General features: G+C 44.6%; 1 long non-coding RNA gene across 3 annotated transcripts in view; it reads right to left on the bottom strand.

The window, feature by feature from the left end:
* Window positions 1–3,057: 3,057 nt before the first annotated feature.
* Window positions 3,058–26,137, bottom strand: part of LOC105733235 (uncharacterized) — a 68,303-nt gene continuing 45,223 nt past the window's right edge. For all 3 annotated transcript variants that reach the window (XR_010337923.1, XR_010337922.1, XR_010337924.1), the window contains 3 exons: window positions 24,159–24,351; window positions 17,681–17,959; window positions 3,058–9,463 (listed from right to left, as the gene is read on the bottom strand). This is a non-coding gene — a long non-coding RNA (uncharacterized LOC105733235). The remainder of the gene's footprint in view (window positions 9,464–17,680; window positions 17,960–24,158; window positions 24,352–26,137) is intronic.

Genomic DNA, 26,137 nt, shown 5'->3' on the forward strand with positions numbered 1-26,137 from the left:
GCTGCCATCAAAGAATGTGTTTGCAAACCAGTCAGAATTTAAAGTAAACTTCAACAGGCAAATGATAAACCTTCCCTAAAAAGGTAATCACATGGAGCATGACCAGATTTTGGATGTGGTCCGAAATGCTTTCACATTTTTAACTCCAAATGGGCTGGGGCACTTGCTTTGGGGGCCAAAAACATGAAAAGTTAGGATGATTGCTTCCTACTCAGCAGGCAGCCAGAGGAAAACTGCGAGAAATAAAGTACACGGTGGCCACTCTGAAAAGCCGGCCAACTCCTGAGGATTGTGGTGCAGGAAGAAAGGGGCATAGAGTGGGCACGCTGCAGTCCCAGAGCCATAGGAACAGGAGGTCCTGGGGATACCAGGGCACCTCTCAGTCCAGCTGCCAAAGCCCTGGCCAGGGGACAGTGTGAGGTGGTTTGCTGCCTTTCTTTCTCCTGGATGCTATTCCATACCAGTACAACACCACATCTGCAGCAGTCCTAATTCCTTTGAGGCTCAGACTAGTCAACCACATCAAACTCTACCTTTAATTGCAGTGTGGAGGAGCTTTGGTTTTTGGCTATATATGCTTTAAATTTTTTTGCATTGTGAAATAGATCATATTACAAAAGAATGTGCATAACATATATGTCCAGCTTAAAGAATAATAATAAAAACCAGACGCCCATGTCCACATCACCTAGCTTAAGGAATTGAATATTGCCAATACCTTCGAAGCTCCCTCCATGCCCACGCTTCCCAACTGTCTTGCTTTCCTTCCCAAACCCCGGGGCAAGTCACGGACCTGACACAGGTGTTACTCATTCCCTGGCTTTCCTTTACAGTTTGAATCCATTTGTTATGGATCTCTAACCAATATACTCCTTAGTGGGTCCTTTTGTGAACTTTGTGTGACAAAGCCATGCTAATCGTAACCTTCTTTTTTTTTTTTTTGAGATGGAGTCTCACTCTGTCACCCAGGCTGGAGTGCAATGGCACAATCTTGGCTCACTGCAACCTCCACCTACTGGGTTCAGATGATTCTTCTGCCTCAGCCTCCTGAGTAGCTGGAATTACAGGTGACCGCCACCACACTCAGCTAATTTTTCTTATCTTTAGTAGAGATGAGGGTTTCACCATGTTGGCCAGGATGGTCTCGAACTCTTGACCTCATGATCTGCCTGCCTCAGCTTCCCAAAGTGCTAGGATTACAGGCATGAGCCACTGCACCCAGCCAATATAACCTTCTTAATATGCTGTCTTTGCTGAACAGTATTTTTGGAATTTGTTCATGTTGATGGGTGTAGCTGTAGTTTATTTGCTTTCTTTGCTATATGTGATTCCATTATGCCAAAATTACATATTTATTCTACTACTTATGAATATCTGGTTGTTTACTTTTTTAGCTATTATAAATAAGGCTATTATGCACATTCTTGTACATGTCTCCTGCAGAGTACGTGCAAGAACTCCCCTTGGGCAGAGCTACTCGAAGTGTAGCAGCAGACATGGCTGGTGCCCAAACTGTTACCGCTTTACAACAAGCTCAAGAACCTGAGCCAGGATGTAAAGCAGCCACATCATTCAATTCACCATGTAGTTCAACTGCTACTTTTTTCATAGCAGGACTTCCTTTCAAAAGAACAATGGGGCTGGAACCAGTAGCTCATGCCTATAATCTCAGCACTTTGGGAGGCTGAGGCAGGCTGATCATTTGAGCTCAGGAGTTCAAGATCAACGTGAACAACATGGTGAAACCCCATCTCTACTAAAAATACAAAAATTAGCCAGGCGTGGTGGCACGTGCCTGTAATACCAGCTACTCAGGAAGCTGAGGCAGGAAGACCACTTGAGCCAGGGAGCCAGAGGTTGGTCATCAGTGAGCCAAGATCGCACTACTGCACTCCAGCCTAGGCAACAGAGAAATAACCTGTCTCAAAAAAAAAAAAGTGCAACTGATGCCATTCTGGAAGAAGCACCTCAATTCTTCCTCCCTCTGCTGCTTGGCAGGGCCCTTGGCATCCTCTACCTTTTCTCTTCATCTTCATCTGCCAATCTCTGGGCCCCCTCTCTCCCTCATCAGTGAAGACTTTGGCCCCTCAGCCTCTCAGTTTTGCTCAATAAAAATGTGCTCCATGAATGAATGAATGAATATGTTCTTCCTAACGTACACATCCACCTCAGGAGCTGCCATGTTCTTCCATGAATTCCACCTCCTCAGTTGATTTTTCCAAGGGGTGGGTAAAAGTCAAAGTCCTCCCCAGCCTTTTTCATCCTGGAATCAAGAAAAGGGGTCAGTGTGTCTCCAGTGTAAAAGCTATGATGTCATTCACCAGGGCTGGCAGCAGCCCTACGTACCACCTTGGGAGGAAGCTGCCTGCAGTGACAGAGGGCAGAGTTGAGGCACAGAGAAGACGAGCAGCGACACGAGTCGGAGCAAGCATCCGGCAGTGCCTGGTACCTGACCCCTGGGTCCCTAGGCCTGGCTGTGTTGGTTTCTCAGCCCCATCTTGGCTTCTCCTTTTTGTCTAAGCCGGTTGAAATGGTTGTTTCGCATCTGGAAAGAAACTGAATAATACACCCAACTATAGGCCTAGTGAGCTGTAGAAAGCTGGAATCAAGTCTGCCCTTCGGACTACAAAGCTGGTTATTACAAATATTTTTGGAGGATGTTGTTAATTCTTCAGATTGATGTTTCTGCAAACACCAAACTGAAACCAAAACCAAACCAAACAAAAATTCACAAGCAACTAGGAGATCTGAGGTTGCCATATTGTCATAAGGGACGTTCCCATCTCTCCTGCCGCAGCTCAGGTATCGGCTGGACAGTTCTGCTTGGCATGCACCTCACGACCATATATGCCTCCACTCTAATCTCAGCTCGCAACTTCTCAGGTCCTCTTTCCCAGGGGTTCCCACTGTGGTCCATCACTCCGTGTCACTTGACACCACCAGGAAGGCTATTTCCCCACAGCCGTGTAAAAGGACAGGGGAAAACAGCCAAACAGCACACAACTCCAGGAAGTATTGTTAACACCACCAGGGACAGCTAGGGATCTACCTCATAAAAGGAAGTGGGAGGCCGGGTACGGTGGCTGACACCCATAACCCCAGCACTTTGGGAGGCCGAGGCAGACGGATCACCTGAGGTCCGGAGTTTGACACCAGCCTGACCAACCTGGAGAAACCCTGTCTCTACTGAAAATACAAAATTAGCTGGGTGTGGTGGTGCATGCCTGTAATCCCAGCTACTTGGGAGGCTGAGGCAGGAGAATCGCTTGAACACAGGAGGCAAAGGTTGTGGTGAGCCAAGATCGCAACATTGCACTCCAGCCTGGGCAACAAGAGCAGAACTCTGTCTCAAAAAAAAAAAAAGGAAGTTGGGAAAAAGGAGTACATGAGAAGCTCTAAGAAACAGCAGGACTCTCCCAAGAAACATTTAGTCCAGAAATCATTCTTTAAAGCTGGGTGGGGCTGTAAAACCATTTTGCCATAGAAATCAAAAGCCCTTTATGGCATTTCATCTGTGCCAATGCCACGTAAAGTGGACACAGAGCACAATTCCAGTCCCTCTCCTTATGCCTACAGAGGATAGGACAGATCAGCCGTTCATCCTCTTCCCCATCCCTAGATAAAAACAGCAATTATTCTTGAGTCGCCTGATCACAGGGGGTACAGTAGAGGGGCACCTAGATATTTCAGGCATTCCCATATTTGAAGGTAGCTAAAGCTCAGAGAGGTTAACTGAATTATCCCAAGTCACCCAGCCACACAGTAACGAACCCAGACCAGAAGTCAGAAACTCTCATCTAGTGCTCATTTCTCTCCACTGTGCTGCTTAGGAGCACTTCTCAGGCAATGCCTAAGACATTTCAAAGAGTGTGAATTAGAATGTGAAACCAATAAAGTAACTACAATGTCCTCAGATATCAACATGACAGTCCTGGGACGCCTTGGGCATTTTGCCTCCACTCAGACATGTAAAGAAGTCCATGAGGGGCAATTGGACTCCTGTTGAACTGTAGGACTGTGCTTTTCAAACCCCGGATCATGAAATCAACTTGTGGATTGAACAGCCTTTCTGAATAGAATATAAAATATCAACACTGTATCCTATGGTAAAGTTAAATATTATTTCACAAAACCTTTGTTACCATGTGTATGTGTGTGTGATGTAAAAAGTTTGCTTTTTTAAAAAATGGTGGGTCACTGTCGAAATGTTTTGAAAACTCTGATTTAAGGAATAACTTCTAGAGAAATTTTCAGCTGTGACAGTTCAATGCTTTTGTATTCCCTGCAGGAAGAAATTAATGCAAAAAATATTATTTTTTAATGTAGTAAACAAGATTTAGAAGCTATTTCAGTAAAGATCCAATTAACCAGAACACTTAGGGAATTTAACATCCTGGTTAATTGAATCTTCATTAATGAGGACAAATTAAAACCCTTGTCAAGATACAGAGTCATAGAACACTATGGGTGGAAGAGACCTTGGAAATCGGTATTCACCAACTACCTCACTATCTTGTTGGCAGAAGCTGAGGCCCAGAAGGAGAAAGTGGCTTGCCCTGGGCCCTAAGGCTAATTGAGGGTTCAAGCCAAGACCTCAGCCCGTAATTCACCTGCCCAACTCTCTTGTGAGACTGGGCTGAACCTTAGTGAAATCATGCATAACCCTTGGACTTGCTTCTTAAGATAAAAGCTCAGCTTTTAGCTTGTCCATTGCCATTTGATTTTTCTCATAGCTCAGTGCAGTTGGTTTTAAGAATTTAGAACAAACCCCAAAGATCTTCTGATAGCATCAAAAGGTTGGTGTGATTGAGCATCTTTCTCTCTCTCTCTCTCTCTCTCTCTCTCTCTCTCTCTCTGTCTCTCCTTTTCTTTGTCTTTGTTTGCTCTGATCTTTTTTCTTCACATATATTATTGGTTTTCAAGACACAAGGTGATAACCTTTTTTTAAAATATATTTTTTACATTGCTTGAGGCTGAGAGAAGCTATTTTCGTTCTTGGAACTCCCTAAACCATTCCTGTGACCCGTTTCTGCCATTAAGCCACTATTTAATGAGTTCTATCATATGGAGAATAAGCCCTGGGAAACTGAAATGCACAGCCTTGTCCTTCGGTAGCATGCACTGTTCTCTTTCCACATTTGTTCACTGAACACATACACATAATGTAGCAGGCACTGTACCAGGCACTAAGGATGCAGCAGAGAACAAAACAGAAAAATCCCTGCCTTTAGGGAGCTTACACTCTAATAGTAATAAATAAGCAGACATTAAACAAATAAGCAAATAAGCACGTGGTAGTTCAGACGGCAATAAAGTCAAAGGAGTAAGGAAAGGCAAGCTAGAGGAAAATAGGGATTGCTGAGGGTGGGTGGCTACTATTTCACATGGAGTAGTCAAAGAAGGCCTTGGGAATCAAGAAGCAGGGGTCTGAAGAAAGTAAGGGCATGAGGCAGCTCACAGTCTGGGAGAAGAGAGCTCCTGACAGGGAAAAAATAATGCTGTGTCAGGCTACAAATACCTTCCACCAAGTACCAGTGATTTCTGACTCATCAAGTCCACCTCACCGATGACACTGTCCTGAAGATTATTAGATACCTATTTAGGGAGAAGACGTTGCATTGTTTCATTCCATGAGCAAGCACATGTGCTAAGGATTCTGTGATGAAAGATAGAGATGATCCCTGCCCACCTGATATTAGTGACCAATCAAAATATGACTGTCCATGCTGGTCAGGCTACAATTGCAGTAAGAATGTTGCAAAGGAGGGAGGTACAACATGTATGTCTTCCAGAATAGGAAGAAGGATAATTTCAGGCAGAGGAAATAGCAGGCATAAAGGCACAGAGGTAGAGAGGATGGTGCCTTCAGGGATCATCTGGCTGTTTGGTCTGGTTGGGAGGTGAGTGTCAAGAAATGAGGACAGAAGCAAGTAAGAAGTAGAAGTAGAAGGCCCAGCATGGTGGCTCACACCTGTAATCCCAGCATTTTGAAAGGCCGAGGAGTGCAGATCACTTGAGGCCAGGGGTTCGAGACCAGCCTGGCCGATATGGTAAAACCCTGTCTCTACTAAAAATACAAAAATTAGCCAGGTGGGGTGGTACATGCTTATAATCCCAGCTACTTGAGATGCTGAGGCATGAGAACTATTTGAACCCAGGAGGTAGAGGTTTCAGTGAGTCAAGATCATGCCACTGCACTCCAGCCTGGGCAACAGAGTGAGACACTGTCTCAAATAAAAAATAAAAAAAAAAAAGAAATGAGGATAGAATTAGGCAGAAATATGGGTGTCACTGTACCCTCTGTACATTATTAAAATGCTCTCTGTAACACTATTGTAATCCTTCCTGGTTGAAAGAAGCAAGTGGGGTGTGGTACTGTCATCGAGAGGCTTTACAGAGAAGGACAGGAGCACACATAAAATCATAAATGTTAATTTACAGCGGAGAAATAAACTGATCAGACTCGCCTTTTATAAAGATTCACTTGATACACAGAGGATGAAAAGAGGGAGAGCGTGGAAGCAGGTGAATCAGTGAAGAGGCTGACAGATCCATCATAATCCAGCAGAGAAATTCCCTCGGCCCACCCAGAGGGAATGACAGAAGATGGGAAAGAGTGGGCTGAAACTGATGGCTATTGTGAAGACAAGATTGACACCAGCAGGAGGGGGGTTAGATATTGGGCACAAGAAACAAGCGTAGGGGAAAAGGGAGTTGTTCTTTCACAGAGGACAGATGTTTTCTTTAACACAGTAATTGTAGAACTGGCCAATAAATTTGGGTTAGTAGATTCCAACTACAGAATATCACAAAATACAAGATGAGATACGAAATCATGCCATTAATTCTTCAAAAAAAAAAAAATACCAGGAATTACATATCTCAATATCCCCTCCCTGGAGGCTAGCCCTTTCCTCCTACAGTGATACCACTGCTAACAATTACTCTGGGCTTCTGAAAGGGATTTCCCTTCCGTATCCCAAGAGCTAGAAAATTCTCATCCTTTTAGGGAAATTTTGATTTTCTGAAGAGATGCAATGTCATTTGCTGCAAGCATATCCGTGGTTGCCTTGGACAGGCAGGTGGAGGCATGGGGCAGGAGGGATGGAATACAGAAGGGTCACAAGAAAGCTTTGAAAGGTGTTGGACATGTTTCTTATCTTGATTGTGGTGATGAATGGATGAATACCTATGTCAAAACTCATTAAACTATACACTTACATATGTGCAGTTTATTGTAGACCAATTCTACCTTGAGAAAGCTATTTTTTTTAAAGTTATTTGCTGCAAAAAGTAGTGACTAAGGTCCATCACCAAGCTGAGGAATCCCCCCTCCTTTTTTTTTTAAGTGAAAATGTAAGAGAATACTTTTCTTGTGTGTCTTCCAAACTGACTTGGAGCCAATTCTCAATTGTAGGTGGTTGTCTTTTGTTTAAAAAAAAAAATTATAGAATCACTGAAACAAGTGATCTTTCTCCACTGCAGCACAGCTCTCATGTGGGCATGTAAGTTCTAGAACACATGTTTTTGAGCTTTACAGGCATGTTCTGTAATCTAAATTGGAATCCAGTGACTTGGTACCTTTTGGTTCTTCTACTCACGCTCCATGGGAGATAGCTCTGCAGGTCTCAAATTTCCTCATCTGGAAATGCATTTTTCCCTTTGCTTAGCTCATTCAGATAAAGGTTTGGATGAGAAGTGTCATTGCTTCCACTAGCTAGGATTTGGGTTTCATATATCCAGAGCCAGCCTTACAGAATCCCAGAAAGGTTTCTTTGCACCTGCACACACATACACACATGCATACCCAGCCCCCTGCCAAAAAAACAATTGTCCTCTGACCAGTTTGCCAGTGTCTGGAAGTCTACCATTAGAGCATTCCTCCCTCCTTCCTCTTGGGATAAACATTTCATTCTCTCAGAAACCTGTTTGAAAATAGAATCCTGGAGGTCAGGCCTGGATGCTGTGCCAACGGGGAGAGCTGAAGGTATCCAGGGGCACCATGAGAACATTGGTGTCCAAGAGTAGAGGCCACCAGAGGAGGGCAGGGAGTGCAGAGGGGACAAAGTGTCCCTGGGGGCCTGAACTATAGCTACTTCACCATTTTCTTATTCATTTATTTATTCATTCAAAAGGCATTTATGTTGCACCAACATACCCACCTTAATTCAACGTCTGGGCTTAGCACAGAGCATAGCTATACAAAACAGGAAGTGTACCAAAGTTAATTAGCAAGCTAAAACTGCACTCCAAAATCTATCAATAGCAAGAGAGCTGACCGATGGGTCAGCAGTTGGTCCCACAATACCTCAGAGGGCACACTACATGTTGTACCTTTAACAGCAGTTTGGAATTAAATGAGACTGAATATTGACAAATGGAAATTTCAGAGAAGTATTAAAAATATGAATGCAAAACAGGTGGGGACAATATTAAAATCATTCATCTAAAAATAGTCTAATTCCATGCAGTAGCCAAACCCTACTAGGTTTCAAGTTCACTTGGGTTCACAGTTTGTCTATTGCCTTCTTTGACTTTATGAGGGAAAGACTGGGAGGAAACAGGGTCCCTTTCACCATCTTTTGTTTGTTTGTATTTTTTGTAGAGATGGGATCTCTCTACGTTGCCCAGGCTGGTCTCAAATTCCTGGGCTCAAGTGATCCGCCTCAGCCTCCCAAAGTCCCGGGATTACAGATGTAAGCCACCATGCCCATCCCCCTCCACCATCTTTTTATACTCAACCATGCATTGGCATCATCTGAGGCCGAGGTCAAGAATTTAGAGTTCAGGAACCAGGAATCAAATGTTGAACAGGAGCTGCTGAGAGTTGGAAAGGACTTGGGAGTGATTTACAAGGAAAGTTGATCTCTTAAATCTCTTAAATCTCTTTTTTGATTTGTCTTCCTTCAGACAAAGGTAGAACCACAGTGGGATCAGGCACAAAATTTCCAACCACTTGGCTGGGTATGGTGGCTCGCACCTGTAATCCCAGCACTTTGGGAGGCCAAAGTAGGCAGATCGCTTGAGTTCAGGAGTTCGAGACCAGCTTTGCCAACATGGTAAAACCCCATCTCTACTAAAAATACAAAAATTAGCCATCCATGATGGTGGGTGCCTGTAACACCAACTACTTGGGAGAACTGAAGCAGGAGAATCACTTGAACCTGGGAGGCGGAGGTTGCAGTGAGTGGACATCATGCCACTGTACTCCAGCCAAGGCAACAGAGCAAGAGTCTATCTCAAAAAAAAAAAAAAAAATCCAAACACTTACTTGGCATCTCCTATGTGCCTGCCAGGTTCTTGCTAGGCCCAGGGGACATACAGGAGAAGGAAACAAGGCCCCAGATGTGCCGCAGTTCACATCTACTCAGCTGTAACCCGGGACAACGGTTTTGAGAACCAAGCTCCCTCTTCAAAGCTCATCTGTGAGACTGGCAAAGACACAGCTGCCCAGGAAGTTCCACTGTTGAGGGAGAGAGTGGGAATCAGAGCCCAGTCTGGGGATTGTGGGGAGTTTCATGGTACCTTCCACCTGCTACACTCCTACAGGAACTGCCCCCTGATAAAGGACTGAGCCCAGGATGCCAGGATGTATGCCATATCACCTTGTGCTCTTACCATGCCCTCCCTCTCCACACTGACTGGAGGAGGATTGGGGAGGGGCCATCTGCCGAGCCAGTGACCCAGGTCCTCAGGCCCTATATGGACCACGGGCTGGGCCACTTGGCTTCTCTCTTGTGGCAATGAGAGCAGCCTCACTCCACTGGGTATGGCTGGAGACAATATTGTTTTACATCTATTGCTCTTTTCACGCTGCTCTGTTGAATGTGCCTTTCTCCTGTTGATTTGGAGTAAGCCAGACAGGGCATGAAGAGCCAAAGGCAAGAGGGAGCCAGGGAAGAAGCTGGTGGCAGGATGGGAAGCAGCAGGCCCAGAGCTTGCCAAGGTACCTGGAGGGGCCTGGGATGAAGGTGGCCAGTGCCACTGCAGGGTCTTTAGAGCCAGCCAGACAGGCTCCAGAGACACCCACTGTCCTCCCTGCTGCATGGCCCCCGGAAGGCTTGACCCTGTCTGGCTCCTGTCTTAGATATCTGCAGGATGCCACCCATCACTCCACTTGGTGCACCATCAAACTCACCCCCAAACCCTCTTACTTGAGTGTGCTTGAGAAAGTTTCTGTTCTGGCAAACAAATGAGCCAAATGGCAGTTGTGCCAGAAGCCCCCTGCCTCTGCTGAGAGCAAAGGGTGGAAACCATGATGGGGTCCCAAGGAGACCAGGGTGGTCTTTCCTAGAGGCCTTTGCTCACTTTGGAACAACGAGGGTGAACCCACAGCTCTGTTTCCCTGCTACGCGCTTAATATGTTTTTTGGTATTTTCTTTTACAAATCAGTTTGCCAAAGAGTCAGCAATGTGGTGCAGCAGAAATTAAACTAGAGCAGGGTCACACACCTGTACCTACCTTAATTAGCTGTGTGATATTGGCCAAGTAATTTAAGTCTATGTCCTAGTTCTCTCATCAAAAATACAGAACAAGTAATATTTGTGTTGAAGCTTTCGTGTGGAGATCACATGGGAAAATAGGCACAAGAAGCCTTGGAAACGCGTAAGAGCAACACTGTTTCGTGGAGTGAGAATGAAAATGGGAGGCATGAGGGTGGTATCACTCACGTCAACCAACCGAGAAGTGCCTCCCAGCCCCCTCCACCAAGCTTGACGGCCTCAACTAAAGAAGCCAAAAGATCAGTGTCTGAATTGCTCTCAAACAACCCAAAGGCTGTGGCTACCTGCCTACACCAAAGTTGCTAATTCCACAAGGAATGTCAGCAGAACTGGAGTTTGTTCCCCTTCTCCACCCCCTCTGTCCCCATCCTCAGATACAGATATAGATACATAGATTAGATATAGATATAGATAAGTATAGGCATATACATAGATATAGATATAAATAGGTATAGCTATAGATATAGAGACAGAGATAGATAGATATAGATAGGTATAGATGGGTATAAATATCAGTATAGGTGAAACCACCTTTGCAAAAATTATAACTGAGGAAATTATGACAGTGAAAGAAATCAGACAAAACCAACTCCATCTTGCTTCTAACCTATAAGCTGTCCTTGTTCATTCCTAAGTGGAGGCTGAACTAACTTTGGGAAGGAATTCAGTTTATGGTTTGACTCTGAAACAAAATTGATTATAGCCCTTTCCCAAAAAGATTCCTTCTTGCCTGGGGGCCAGTCTGCCTTTGCAGGACTAACAAATTAGCTACAAGATTAGAAATTACAGTTTAGGGGCCAGGCGCCGTGGTTCACACCTGTAATCCCAGCACTTTGGGAGGCAGAGGCGGGCAGATCTCTTGAGGCCAGGAGTTTGAGACCAGCTTGGCCAACATAATGAAACTCCATCTCTACTAAAAATATAAAAATTAGCTGGGCATGATGGTGTACTCCTGTAATCCCAGCTGCTCTGGAGGCTGAGGCAGGAGAATCACTTGAACCCAGGAGGAGAAGGTTGCAATGAGCCGAGATCGCACCACTGTACTCCAGCCTGGGTGACAGAGGTGAGACTCCTTCTCAAAAGAAACAACAAGAAAAAGAAATTACAGTTTAGGGGTCATGCAGCCTCTGGCTCCAAGACTCTGAACCTCCCCAAATTGTTCCTGGGGATAACATCACTATTATAAAACCTAAGATTAGTGCTTGAGACATTTTGCAGACCCTGCACTTGATGGATCAGCTGATACCACCTAGACCGGTAATGTGGCTCCACAGTTCTGCCACTCCACCCAGGAACAGAAGACAGTAAGAAAAACTCACTTAGACCCCCTAAGAATCCATTTCCAACCTGACCAATCAGCACTCCCCACTTCCCAAGCACCTACCCACCAAATTATCTTTAAAAACTCCGATCCTCAAATGCTCAGGAAGACTGATTTGAGTAATAATAAAACTCCAGTCTCCCACTGCCGGCTCTATGTGAATTACTCTTTCTCCATTGCAATTCCCCTGTCTTAATAAGTCAGCTCTGTCTAGGCAGCAGGTGAGGTGAACCCGTTGGGTGGTTACATAGATATAGATAGTTATAGGTATAGGTAGAGATACAGAGATAGAGACAGAAACATATAGACATCAAGATGCTTCCAGCTGCAGGTAGCCACACAACCCAGTTGAAACTGTTCCAGTAACGGAACAAGGCTTAATAGATTACGAGTGTGTTCCAATAACAGAAGCAGGCTTCAAAACGTGGGTGATAAGAAACTTCTGTGAATTAAAAGAACTTGTTCTAACCCAATGCAAAGAAACTAAGAACCTTGAAAAAAGGTTTGACGAAATGTTAACGAGAATGGACAATTTAGAGAGGAATATAAGTGAATTGATGGAGCTGAAAAACACAACACGAGAACTTCGCGAAGCATGCACAAGTTTAAACAGTCGAATTGATCAAGTAGAAGAAAGGACATCAGAAGTCGAGAACCAGCTCAGTGAAATGAAACGAGAAGACAAGATTGGAGAAAAAAGGATGAAAAGGAATGAGCGAAGTCTCCAGGAAATATGGGACTATGTGAAAAGACCTAATTTACGTTTGATAGGTGTACCTGAATGTGATGAAGAGAATGAATCCAAGTTGGAAAATACTCTTCAGGATATCATTCAGGAAAACTTTCCCAACCTAGCAAGGCAGGGTAATATTCAACTCCAGGTGATACAGAGAACACCACAAAGATATTCTTCAAGAAGACCAACCCCAAGGCACATAATTGCCAGATTTACTAGGGTTGAAATGAAGGAGAAAATACTAAGGGCAGCCAGAGAGAAAGGTCAGGTTACCCATAAAGGGAAACCTATCAGACTTACAGCAGATCTCTCAGCAGAAACCCTACAAGCCAGAAAAGAGTGGGGACCAATATTTAACATCCTTAAAGAAAAGAACTTTCAACCCAGAATTTCCTATCCAGCCAAACTAAGCTTTATAATCGAAGGAAAAATTAAATCCTTTGCGAACAAACAAGTATTTAGAGAGTTCACCACCACCAGGCCTGCTTTACAAGAGCTTCTGAAAGAAGCACTATACATATAAAGGAACAACCAATATCAGCCTTTCCAAAAATATATCAAAAAGAAAAGAACATTAACACAACGAAAAATTTACACTAACTAATGGGCAAAACAGCCAGCTAGCATCAAATGCTAGTATTAAAGTTATATATATTCTAATCGGATAAAAAGCCAAAACCCATTGCTATGCTGCATCCAGACCCATCTCACATGCAACGATACACAAAGACTCAAAGAGAAGGAGGAAGATTTATCAACCAATCAGAGAGTAAAAATAAACAAATAAAAAGCAGGAGATGCAATTCTCGCCTCTGATAAAGTAGACTTTAAAGTAACAAAGAACAAAAGAGGCAAAGAAGGACATTACATAACGGCAAAAGGATCAATGTAACAAGAAGAGCTAATGATTCTATAGATCAATGAGACAGAAAATTAACAAGGACATCCAGGACTTGAACTCAGACCCGGAACAAGTAAACTTAATAAACATTTATAGAACTCTCCACTTCAAATACATAAAACATACATTACCACCTCACACCTATTCCATAAGTGACTACATAATTGGAAGTAAATCACTCCTCAGTAATCGCATAGCATTTCATAGGTTTAAATGAAATGTTGGTTGGCTGCTTGTTTGTTATTTTCTTCCCTTATTCCTTCCTGTCTACATCATTAAGTATAATTATTGGTATAAAAGAGGTTTTCAATACCCATTACTAAACTGCATTCTAGCCTGAGCAAGAAAGCAATACTCCCATTCTCTCTCTCTCTTTCTCTTCCTTTTTCCTCCTCTTCTTTATTCTTTTTCTTTCTTTCTTTCAAAAAAAAAAAAGAACTTACTTTCTTTTCTTTTTTCTTTCTTTTTTTTTAAAAAAATAAATAAATAAAAAACGATAAAAAAAAAAAAAAAAAAAAAAAAAGAGAGAGAGATCCAAGATGGCTGATCACTAGCAGCTCGGGCACGTAGCTCCCAGTGAAAGCGCAGAGAACGAGAGGACGCCACACTTTCAGACGAATATTTGTAGCTCACGGACCAGGAGATTCCCAGCGGAGGAGCCCCACGGGTCGCCAGTGCGACTCTTGTGGCTGGCGCGGCGGTTTTGCTGGCGCCTTAAAGCGGCAGTTCTTGGTGCAGAGTCCGGAGATTCCTGGGCAGAAAGGCACCATCAATCTTAACACCGCTGTCTTGGCCGGCGCAGTGGATTGCTCAGTTTTCGGCGCTGGGAATCAAAAAGTTGGACGTCCGCTCAGAGACCTAGTTAGAAAGCTGGTAATTACAAAGACGACAGATGGATAAATATATAATCAAGGGAAGAAAGCAGCCTAAAAAGGCAGAGAATACTGAAAATCAGAATGCCTCTCCCTCTACAGGGGATCGCAATTCCTCATCAGTAACGGAACAAGGCTTAATGGAGAACGAGTGTGTTCCAGTAACAGAAGCAGGTTTCAAAACGTGGGTGATGAGAAACTTCTGTGAATTAAAAGAACTTGTTCTAACGCAATGCAAAGAAACTAAGAACCTTAAAAAAATGTTTGACGACATGCTAACGAGAATGGACAATTTAGAGAGGAATATAAGTGAATTGATGGAGCTGAAAAGCACCACACGAGAACTTTGCGAAGCATGCACAAGCTTAAACAGTCGAATTGATCAAGTAGAAGAAAGGATATCAGAAGTCGAGGACCAGCTCAGTGAAATGAAACGAGAAGACAAGATTGGAGAAAAAAGGATAAAAAGGAATGAGCAAAGTCTCCAGGAAATATGGGACTATGTGAAAAGACCTAATCTACGTTTGATAGGTGTACCTGAATGTGATGAAGAGAATGAATCCAAGTTGGAAAATACTCTTCAGGATATCATTCAGGAAAACTTTCCCAACCTAGCAAGGCAAGGTAATATTCAACTCCAGGTAATACAGAGAACACCACAAAGATATTCTTCAAGAAGACCAACCCCAAGGCACATAATTGCCAGATTTATTAGGGTTGAAATGAAGGAGAAAATACTCAGGGCAGCCAGAGAGAAAGGTCAGGTTACCCATAAAGGGAAATCTATCAGACTTACAGCAGATCTCTCAGCAGAAACCCTACAAGCCAGAAAAGAGTGGGGACCAATATTTAACATCCTTAAAGAAAAGAACTTTCAACCCAGAATTTCCTATCCAGCCAAACTAAGCTTTATGAGCGAAGGAAAAATTAAATCCTTTGCGAACAAACAAGCACTTAGAGAGTTCACCACCACCAGGCCTGCTTTACAAGAGCTTCTGAAAGAAGCACTATACATATAAAGGAACAACCAATATCAGCCTTTCCAAAAATATATCAAAAAGCAAAGAACATTAATACAGTGAAAAATTTACATCAACTAATGGACAAAACAGCCAGCTAGCATCAAACGCCAGTATTAAAGTTATATATATTTTAATTGAATAAAAAGCCAAAACCCATCGGTATGCTGCATCCAGACCCATCTTACATGCAGCGATACACAAAGACTCAAAGAGAAGGAGGAAGATTTACCAACCAGAGAGTAAAAATAAACAAATAAACAAAAAGCAGGAGATGCAATTCTCGCCTCTGATAAAGTAGACTTTAAAGCAACAAAGATCAAAAGAGGCAAAGAAGCACATTGCATAATGGTAAAAGGATCAATGTAACAAGAATAGCTAAAGATTCTATAGATCAACGAGATAGAAAATTAACAAGGATATTCAGGATTTGAACTCAGACCAGGAACAAGTAAACTTAATAAACATTTATAGAACTCTCCACTTCAAATACACAAAACATACATTACCACCTCACACCTATTCCAAAAGTGACTATATAATTGGAAGTAAATCACTCCTCAGTAATCGCATAGCATTTCATAGGTTTAAATGAAATATTGGTTGGCTGTTTGTTTGTTATCTTCTTCCCTTATTCCTTCCTGACTACATCATTAAGTATAATTATCAGTATAAAAGAGGTTTTCAATACCCATTACTAAATTGCATTCTAGCCTGGGCAAGAAAGCAATACTCCCATTCTCTCTCCCTCTTTCTTTTCCTTTTTCCTCCTCCCCATTCTCTCTCTTTCTTTCTCTTCCTTTTTCCTCCTCCCCATAAAAAAAAAAAAAAAAAAAAAAAGAAACTGGCTTAAACAATAGAAAATTCTCATAACTAGTCCCAGTTCCATTAATTTAGTGGCACCTCAGTGCCATGAAGGACTCAGAACTTCCCATGTACTTCCTGTCAACTCTCCTACATTGGCTGATGTCTTCAGGCTTATTGCCACAGGGTGTCACAAAGGCTGTTTTAGTGCCACACAGCACATTCTCCCCCAACCACATCCAAAAGCAGGAGGGGAGATGTTTCTCCAATGCCTTTATTAGGGCAGAAAATATTCAGGAATGTTCTCCTTCTCACACACACCCACTCCATATAGACCCAGCCTCTCTGGAGGGAGTGGGCCCTACCAGCAAGGAAGAAGGACAGGGTGAGGGGGTGGCGTGGAGGAGACAGCTGTAGGGATGGGGAGAGGGTTCAAGTGCATAGAATGGCTCAGGTGCAAGAATTCAGTTAATTCTCGCTGAGCAAAGCAGAGGAATTTGTTTCTGAGTCTTAATTGGCCCACAAAATTGCTATGGAGGCTGAAGAAATCCTAACGGTCACCCTGCAGTCCCAGGCCACCAAGCAAGTTGCTGCTTGGTCTGTGCTCAGAAAGCCAAGGGCTCCATAGCCAGACTCCCATGGCCACACTCAGGAAGCCCCCAGGAGTGCTGCCAACTCAGTGACCACGTGGTGCCCATCATAGGGCACACTGCCCAAAAGGTGACCCAGCCTGCCTCTTAACACCCACAAGGCCAAGGACCAGACACTGAGATGTCCACTCTGGCTACTGCAGAAAAAAACAAACACTTCCCCAGCCAAATTTTCTAAGAGAATCTTGCCCACCCCCCAACTTCAGCCATTTAAACGTCACAGGACAGCATCCAATGGGCAGAATCAAGTCACAGCAGAAATTATAGCCACAAGAGAGTCCGGGAAAGGTGGTTGTTAACTCTCAATCCCCTGCAATTGCAGGAAGGCACCACAGAAGAAGGGTAGGGGACATTCAGCTCCAGTCCCCCCAAATCTACCACAGCAGTTAACTGTGTCTGCCACCCCCTTCTCTCCACAGTTTCTAACTTTGATTTGGGTCAGACCATATGCTGAAGAGGAGAAGGGAGGAGCTCTATCCCAGAATCCAGGGATGCAATGCGTGACAATTAACATTTCTTTCTCCTGGACAGAGTAATTGGCTGAGGCAGTCACATGACTGTGGGCTGCTGAAACTGATCAAACCTCAGGACTTTTGCTCAAGCTCCTGAAAAACAGGCTTGTTCTTTCCAGCTAAGCATGAAAAACTCTGGAGCTGCTATATCCACCTTCCACTGAGAGAGAAGAACCTGGCTGAAAAACGGAGCAACTGAGATGAGGCAAAGCCATTATGATATTTTGAACCCCTAGATTCAGCCCTTCCTGAAGCCACCTGGGCTTTTTAGGTACATTAGCCAATATCTTTTCTTTTTGTTTAAGTCAACTTGAGTTGTTATCTGCAAGAAAAACAGATAGAGGAATGTTATCAAAGACTCACTTCGATTATTTTCTTGAACACGCAGGAGATGGTCACTGGCTCACTGAGATCCGCCCTCCAGCTCCTTCAAAGTTAACTACTCATGCTGAAGTGACAAGGTCCAGAGAAAGTGGAGAGCTGTAAGCAGCCAGAGCAAAGGCTGCAGGACGCTCAGCGGCAGCCTCTTCTGTCTTCCACTCTACAGACGCCACTCCTGTCTCTGACTTGCCCATGGGCTGGAGCTGTGTTAATTTTGTTCTGAAAGATATAGAGGTCTTAACATCTTCCTTGGGGATCCTTCTGAAAAGTAATAATATCAGAACACATTATTACATTTTCGGATATATCTTAAAATACATACTGTATCTAAAATTTTACATGTTGGGTGAATAAACACTCTCATTAATCAAATAAACCAATTAATAGAACTAATATATATATATATATATACACATTTTTTTTGAGACAGAGTCTTGTTCTTTGCCCAGAGTGGAGTGCAGTGGCGTGATCTCGGCTCACTGCAATCCCCGCCTCCCAGGTTTGAATGATTCTCCTGCCTCAGCCTCCTGACTAGCTGGAATGACAGGCACCTGCCAACACGTCTGGCTAATTTTTGTATTTTTAGTAGAGACGGGGTTTCTCCATGTTGGCCACACTGGTCTTGAAGTCCTGACCTTAAGTGATCTACCTGCCTCGACCTCTCAAAGTGCTGGGATTATAGGCATGAGCCACCGCACCCCACCTACCCCATTTTATATAATGTGATTATTATGCATTGTGTGTCTGTATATGAAAACATCTCACATACTCCACATACACCCACAAAAATTAAAATAGAAAAAATGTTTTTAAGTATAAGGAATATTAACAATATCCACAGAAGAAACACAAATGATCAATAAACATTTACACAGTTTTTAAAAACTAATATATTTTTCTTCCTTTCTAATATTAAAGATGTTGCACATATGAACTATTCAACACATTTAAGCTGATTTAGTTTTTTTAAACCACAGCCTGGGTAAAGAGAGACAGAGGCCCAGGGAGGCTGACTGTCCTCAGCCTTGAGTGAACAGCAGGGCAGGGAGAATCCCAGTGAGTCAGTGCTCAGGGGACCCTGTGAGGCACGGCCCAGATCCCCGTTTGGGAAAGGAAAGCTGATTGCCCCAGATGCTGGAGGGGTTGGCAGCTGATAGGTCTCAGCCATCAACTCTCTTGGGGCATTATCGTGGCTGAAGATAACTGCCTCACCCAAGAACATGCCTCCTTTCAAGGGCAGCCCGTATCCCCGGTGCATGGAGAAAGGTCAGGCTCCCTCACCTCAGCTGGGACAAGTGAAGGCCCCATTCAGCTCCAGAGCTCCCTGGTGCCTGACTGAGGCCTTCCTGGGGCCTGAATTACAGTTGGCTTCCTTCCCTTCCTTTCCCCTTCCTTCCTCGGGCACTGATCCTAAAGGCACTCCCTAGTAAACATCCTGCTCTAATCTCCATCAGAGTCGGCTTCCCAGGAAATGCCCTGCGCCTTTGTAGCATAGGGCAGGAGTTCCTAGATTCCAGATTTAACCAGGCAGAACAGAAAAGAATTCCAAACCAAGTTACAGCATCTATTCCCTCCCTACTCCATCTTCTTGTGGAAATAAAATTACCCTTCAGGGTCCAGCTGCATGGCCCGCCTTCTCCACAAAAACTCCCCTGAACCCGAAGCAGCCATGTCCCTCCCTGTCCTGAACTCCCACAGCATTTCATGTGTCCCTTTTTCAGGAAGCATCACCTATGGGTATTTCCTCATTTCTGCATTTTCAGTGTCCGCCACTGAGTTCTTCGGTCTGTGAGATACATTCTCAGAGCCAGTTTTCTGATCTATAAAATGGGAGCAATGGGGATAACAAGCAAGCAGATAATCCCCTACCGCAGTGCCTGGCCCACAGGAAAAGCTCATTAGGCTAATTCCCCTTCCCCTTCTTCCTGAAGGGACCACTCTCCTGTCACAACGGGGTGTTTTCCCTGTTACTGCTCTTTGGGGAAGAGGGGAGCAGCAGGAACCCCCCAGGGACATTTCTGCTCATGGGTGTCTGCCTTCTCCAAACACTGACCTCCGTGGGGTACTGGCTACTTGCAAAGAAAAGTGGTGTCATTTGGGCTTTAAAGAGACAAAGAACTGGCCAGGCGCGGTGGCTCACACCTGTAATCCCAGCACTTTGGGAGGCCGAGGTGGGCAGATCACCTGAGGTCAGGATTTCGAGACCAGCCTGGCCAACATAGTGACACTCCATCTCTACTAATAATACAATAATTAGCTGGTCATGGTGGCACACGCCTGTAATCCCAGCTATTCCAGAGGCTGAGACAGGAGAATTGTTTGAACCTGGGAGGCAGAGGTTGTAGTGAGCTGAGATCGCACCACTGCACTCCAGCCTGGGTGACAGAGTGAGACTCTGTTTCAAAGAAAAAAACGGGACAAAGAACTCACACAGGTACTCCTAAGTGGTCAAACTGCAGTCAGCTTGTCCTAGAACATCTAAATCTCCATCTATTTTTAGGATCAGAGTTAATTTTCTGGCTTGGTGTGAGCTGCCAGGATGGGGGAGGTAGTTGAAAGTAGATGGTGTTTCACTCCTAGGTCTCTATCCAAAGGAAATGAAAACAGGGACTAGGGCAGGTGCTTGTACACCTATGTTCATTGCAGCAGTATTCACAATAGCCAAGAGGTAGAAGCAACCCCAGTGTCCATCAACAGATGAATGGATGAAATATGACATACACATACAACGAAATAGGCTTCAGCCTTAAAAAGAAAGTAGTTCTGGACAGGCATGGTGGCTCATGCCTGTAATCTCAGCACTTTGTGGGGACGAGGTAGGGGGATCACATGAGGTCAGGAGTTTGAGACCAGCCTGGCCAACATGGCGAAACCCCGTCTCTACTGAAAATACAAAAATTAGCCAGGCATGGTGGTAGGTACCTGTAATCCCAGCTACTCAGGAGGCTGAGGCACAAGAACTGCTTGAACCCAGGAAGCAGAGATTGCAGTGAGCTGAGATCATGCCACTGTGCTCCAGCCTGCGCAATAGGGAGAAACTCCATCTCAAAACAAAAATTTTATATAAATGAGGCACCTGCAGGTCTGTAAAATATCGGGTCACTTCCCCACAAATGCTGAATCTGTCCCACCCCCTACATATCTTCAGCATGCCTCATCTTTGCTTAGCAGGTCCAACTTAAAAAAAATTACCTACATCAGAGATAGACTTGTGACCCATGCCAAACTTCAGCTCCATATATTTTTTTAAATTTTGAGGTAGGGTCTCTCTCTGTCACCCAGGCTGGAGTGCAGTGGCCTGATCGTGGCTCACTGCAGCCTCAACCTCTTGGGCTCAAGTGATCCTCCTGCCTCAGCCTCCCGAGTAGCTGGGACTACAGGCACACACAACCACCCCCAGGTAATGTTTTTTTTAAGTTTTTTGTGGAGGCAGGGTCTCACTATGATTTCCAGAGTGTTCTTGCACTCCTGGGATCAAGTGATCCTACTGCCTCAGCCTCCCACAGTGCTGGGATTACAGTCATGAGCCCTGTACCTGGCCAGCTCCATTTTTAATAGTTGACTCTCTTCTTCTTGACAGATGCTTTTTTTAGGTAACTTTTATAAAGTTCCAAAATAATAATAGTAATTGGCATCCATCCTTTCTCTTTTTTATTTTTATTTTTTTTTTTTTATTTTTGAGATGGAGTTTCGCTGTTGTTGCCCAGGCTGGAGTATAATGGCATGATCTTGGCTCACCACAACCTCCGCCTCCTATGTTCAAGTGATTCTCCTGACTCAGCCTCCCAAGTAGCTGGGATTACAGGCATGCGCCACCATGTCTGGCTAATTTTTTATAATTTTAGTAGAGACATTATAATTCTAGTAGAGACAGGGTTTCTCCATGTTGGTCAGGCTGGTCTGGAACTCCCTACCTCAGGTGATCCACCCGCCTCAGTCTCCCAAAGCGCTGGGATTACAGGTGTGAGCCACCATGCTTGGGTTTTTTTAAAATTATTATTCTTTATTCTTTGAGATGGAGTTTTGCTCTGTTGCCCAGGCTGGAGTTTAGTGGCACAACCTCTGCTCACTGCAACCTCTGCCTCCTGGGATCAAGCGATTCTCCTGCCTCAGCCTCCCCAGTAGCTGGGATTACAGGCACCCACCACCATGCCCAGCTAATTTTTGTATTTTTAATAGAGATGGGGTTTCACCATATTGGCCAGGCTGGATTCAAACTTCTGACCTCGTGATCTGCCCGCCTCAGCCTCCCAAAGTGCTAGGATTACAGGTGTGAACCACCACGCCTGGCCATCTTTTCTCTTTTAAAAAGGAGGGCAAGGGTGTAGGTCAGGACCCAATGCACACAGGTATGGACAGGTGGGCAGAGAGGGAGGGTTCAGCCAAGCCAGATGAAAGGGCTCAGGGGGACGTCCAGCACCCAAAGAGTGAAGCCAGCATCTTGGCCTTGAAACACTAGCTAGTCAGCTCTTTCCCCAGAGAGAGGCCCCTCTGGCTCTTGGGTATCTCTGTCTGCTGAGGAAAAGGAAAGGAAGAAAAGTGATGTGTACCCAGCACATTTGCTTTTTCTTTTCACTCCCCTCATTATGTAATAGTCACAGAATCTTGTTCATGCTCCTGAAGGATGCTTCTCGTCAATCCTTCATTCAGGGCTCCACTGAGGACCTCATCACCATTGGCCTTCGACTCCCTAACAACTGCTCCCTACTCCTCCAGCCCACCTTCTAGGGACCTGAGGCTGGGGCCAGGGGAGGCTGTACCTGTCATTCCTAAGCTGAGAGTGGGATGCAGACACTCAGTGGCTCTCAAGGGAAAAACGATTCCTTCGCCCCAGTCTGTCTGCAGCCTTAGGGCCCACTCCCACCGTGCACCCAGCACCAAAGCCACATTTCCTGAATAGGCCAGGCCTAGGCACAACTCTGTGCTGTTATTCACACTGTTGCCTCTGTGCCTGATTTTCTTTACCACAAGTCTTTAAGGTGTTATAACCCCATTTCTGCAAACAAGGTGTTATAAAAGTTGGGTCCCTATTACCAGGGTTCAATAAAAATTTCATGATGACACAAGGCATGTGTTAAAGAATATGCTTGACTGGGGGAAGGATGAACTTACCAAGCCAGAGCCTGCAAAATAAATGAAGACAGAGGTCCCTGAACCCATCCATCCTCCCACAGAGAGACACACGGGGTCCGGGGAGCTGCTGGGCCACACTATGGGTCTATTTAGCAATGGAGGCCCCCACTGCACCTGTCATTCTTTTTTCACAACCTACAAATAAAAAAAAACTCAACAGTGGTGCAAGGCAGTCTGGATTTGCCAGCTGTTTAGAGGAGCTGTCTGAAAGTACTGCCTGGCCCTTGGATTCCACAGGACAGAAGGGACCTCCTTGTCAGGGGAAGAACTGCTAAGGCCATGGGCTAGGCTCAGATGTAGCTTCTCCTGTAAAGAGGAGATAGGAAACTCCCACCCAGTCCCAAGCAACCTAGAGAAAGCCCCTGGGGTCACTTTAGACAGTTCTTCTCCTTGCATCAAGTGAGAAAACTGAGGCTCAGAGCTTAAGGCAGGTGGGAAAGATCACATACCTAGGAGGTGGTGGAGTCCAGATTCCAGATCAGGCTCTTCCTACCATGATGTATGTCACAATCACCCTCGTTATCCAACCCACGGTCCTCTGCAGCTGTGTGCAGGCCTCTCTCTCATGGAGTGGCCCCATGCAGTCAGCCTACCATAGGCATCTCAAGTTTTAGGAGGTGAGGGTCCTGCCCTCCTGGGTTCTCCAGAATGACTGGAACCAAGAAGCAGCCTTGAGGATACCAACAGTACAAGTTCAATTTTGCTGCCTTATCACCTAAGATTTCTAGATGGCAGGGTCACTTTTTCTAAGTTTGGTTTCCCAATTTTTGGTGCCCCCCTCAAAAATCTGTGCATGCTTAAGTAAGTGCAGCTACTTTAAACATCTCATCTCCCTTTCTCAACACAGCAGAAACAGGGGCTCAGCACAGGTAATAGTGAAGTCCTATAGTGGGATGTGTGTGTGTCCCTATGTGGGGTTCTGGGTTGAAAAGCCTGGCAGGAGGGTTTAATAAATATGTCCTTACCTTTCACAGGATTCTGTGCAGTTTTGTGATAGCCAATCTATATGGGTCAAAGGCTGCCATAAACTGTGCATCTCTAACAGACAGCAGATAGAATACAAAGCAATGTGTACCCTATACTTGCTGTAATGTCAAAGTTTCAGATAATTTAACATAGAGGAATTCCAAAAGTAGTTTAAACACATGCACACCATCATAAAATGGTGTTAAACCTGTCTTTCACTGGCCCAGGTCTGGAGGTTTCAAGACATATTTATATCTCTCACCTCTCCTCCTCCCCAGTCCTGGGCAGTCTTTTACTGCCCCATTTGGTCATGGTACTAGCCTTGACCCTGATCAAAATTATTTAAAACAATGATACTAGCCTGGGCCCTGAGGATTCATGTGTCTTCTGATTGGCCTCCATATGGAAGATACTCCTTGGTTTCTGTTGTTTGCTGGAATTCTTTTGCTGTGTTGAAGGGACAGTTTCATGCATCCAGAGGCTCTATCTCCTCTGCACAGCTGTGGCAACATCAGCCCTCAAGGTAAATGCAGTCAACACCATAGGAGAAATCCCTGGTTGGAGATAAGAGGCTGTGAGATGAGGATGACATTCCAAATAGTACAGCAGGCATTTGGAGGTCCAGCCCAAGAAATTCCGGAGGGCATGCAAATTGCTGCCAGCTACAGTAGATACTGGGACATGGGACAGATGGTCTGAGGGTGGATGATTCCAGAGTCATTTCAGGAATACACACTGACCCTCCCAAAAAGCAGTTGGCAGGAAGAAGGCCTGATGAGGATCCAAGAGTGACCTTGTGGTCCTCAACCTTACTGCCTTAATAATGGGTGGAAAACAACCTAAATATAAAGGCATTTCTTTTTCTCCCCTGTGCTTGTCTTGCTCAATCTGCAAGTCCAGGGACAAGGCCTGCTGTCTGGGATGTCAGAGAGCTAAGATTCCATTCTTTAATCATCCTTATTTTTAGTCATGGGGACAAGGGATTTGAATTACTATGCTATCATCTCCTTGGGCTAAAATTCTTCAGCTACTAAGAATCTTTTTTTTTTTCTTTTACATACAACTTTGCTCAGAAAGCTACTAAGAACCTTAATGGAAACATTAGGTCTGATTTTCTTTTCTTCCATAACCTCTATTTTGGGGGGCATAGGTATTCTTAAAAAACCACTGTTCAATAATCCAGATCTGCTAACCTATCTATAATCTTGTTATGATCTTCTCTGTCACCATCATTACTCCCCAGATCACTTAAGTCCCCCTACTTGCACACCTACTACCTAGAGAATGTTGTTTTTAAAAGTCATCTTTCCTTTAATAGATAACTGCACAGAACAGCAAGGAGGCCTTTGAGGGAGGTGGAGCGTTATGCTCGTCATGGAATTTGGAGAGCAAGCTTGCGTTTGGGAATTCAGCAGTCAGCAAAGGTGCCAGTCCTTTTTTTGGAGACCTGTCAGTCTTCAGTTGAATATCAGAGTACACTCCTGACCTGCTGCAGTTTGCATTCAGTGATGACCTTTCCAGCAGGGTGTGTTGCAATGGCAAGCTTCCCATTGGCTAAATGAGCCTCATTTGGAATCAGATGTCATTAGGTCTTTTCTGGCTTCCCACCCTATTCTAATTATTAGTGTTCTTCACCTAACCTGAGTCAGCAGCAACTGCCTCAAACTCTCTGCATCCCTTTCTACTTAATCTAAGACGCTTGCTGGACTAGACAGTAAATATCAATGGCTAAAAGACTCAGAATTTCTCCTCCCTGTCTCTGTCCTCTCCCATCTTTCTTCTTCCTTGTCAACTTATGTGATAATAATACTTTGATTTTTTTTTTTTTTGAGACAGTTTCATTTTTGTTGCCCAGGCTTGAGTGCAATGGCACAATCACGGCTCACTACAACCTCTGCCTCCCGGGTTCAAGTGATTCTCCTGCCTCACCTCTCGAGTAGCTGGAATTACAGGCATGTACCACCACGCCCAGCTAACTTTGTATTTTTAGTAGAGATAGGGTTTCTCCATGTTGGTCAGGCTGGTCTCGAACTCCTGAGCTCAGGTGATCCACCCGCCTCGGCCTCCCAAACTGCTGGAATTACAGGCGTGAGCCACCGCGCCTGGCCAACACTTTGATTTTTAATCATCCTGTTTATCTTTCCAGTTAGTGTCACACCTTTCAGCTCATCTGACAAAGGACTTTAGGGATAGGAAGTAGGGGGCAGGTTGGAGGGCTGGTCTGAGTGCCCTCAAGATGAGATCATTTCCGAGGCAGGGTCATCTGCTTAGACAGTTGTCCTGACCCCCTTTCCATGTGGGAAGAGAGGACAGAGCCCGGGCAAAGCTTCCTTGTAATGG

Source organism: Aotus nancymaae, unplaced genomic scaffold (genome assembly GCF_030222135.1).
Source record: "Aotus nancymaae isolate 86718 unplaced genomic scaffold, 86718_ANA_hifiasm-v0.15.2.pri h1tg000057l, whole genome shotgun sequence".
NCBI lineage: Eukaryota > Metazoa > Chordata > Mammalia > Primates > Aotidae > Aotus > Aotus nancymaae.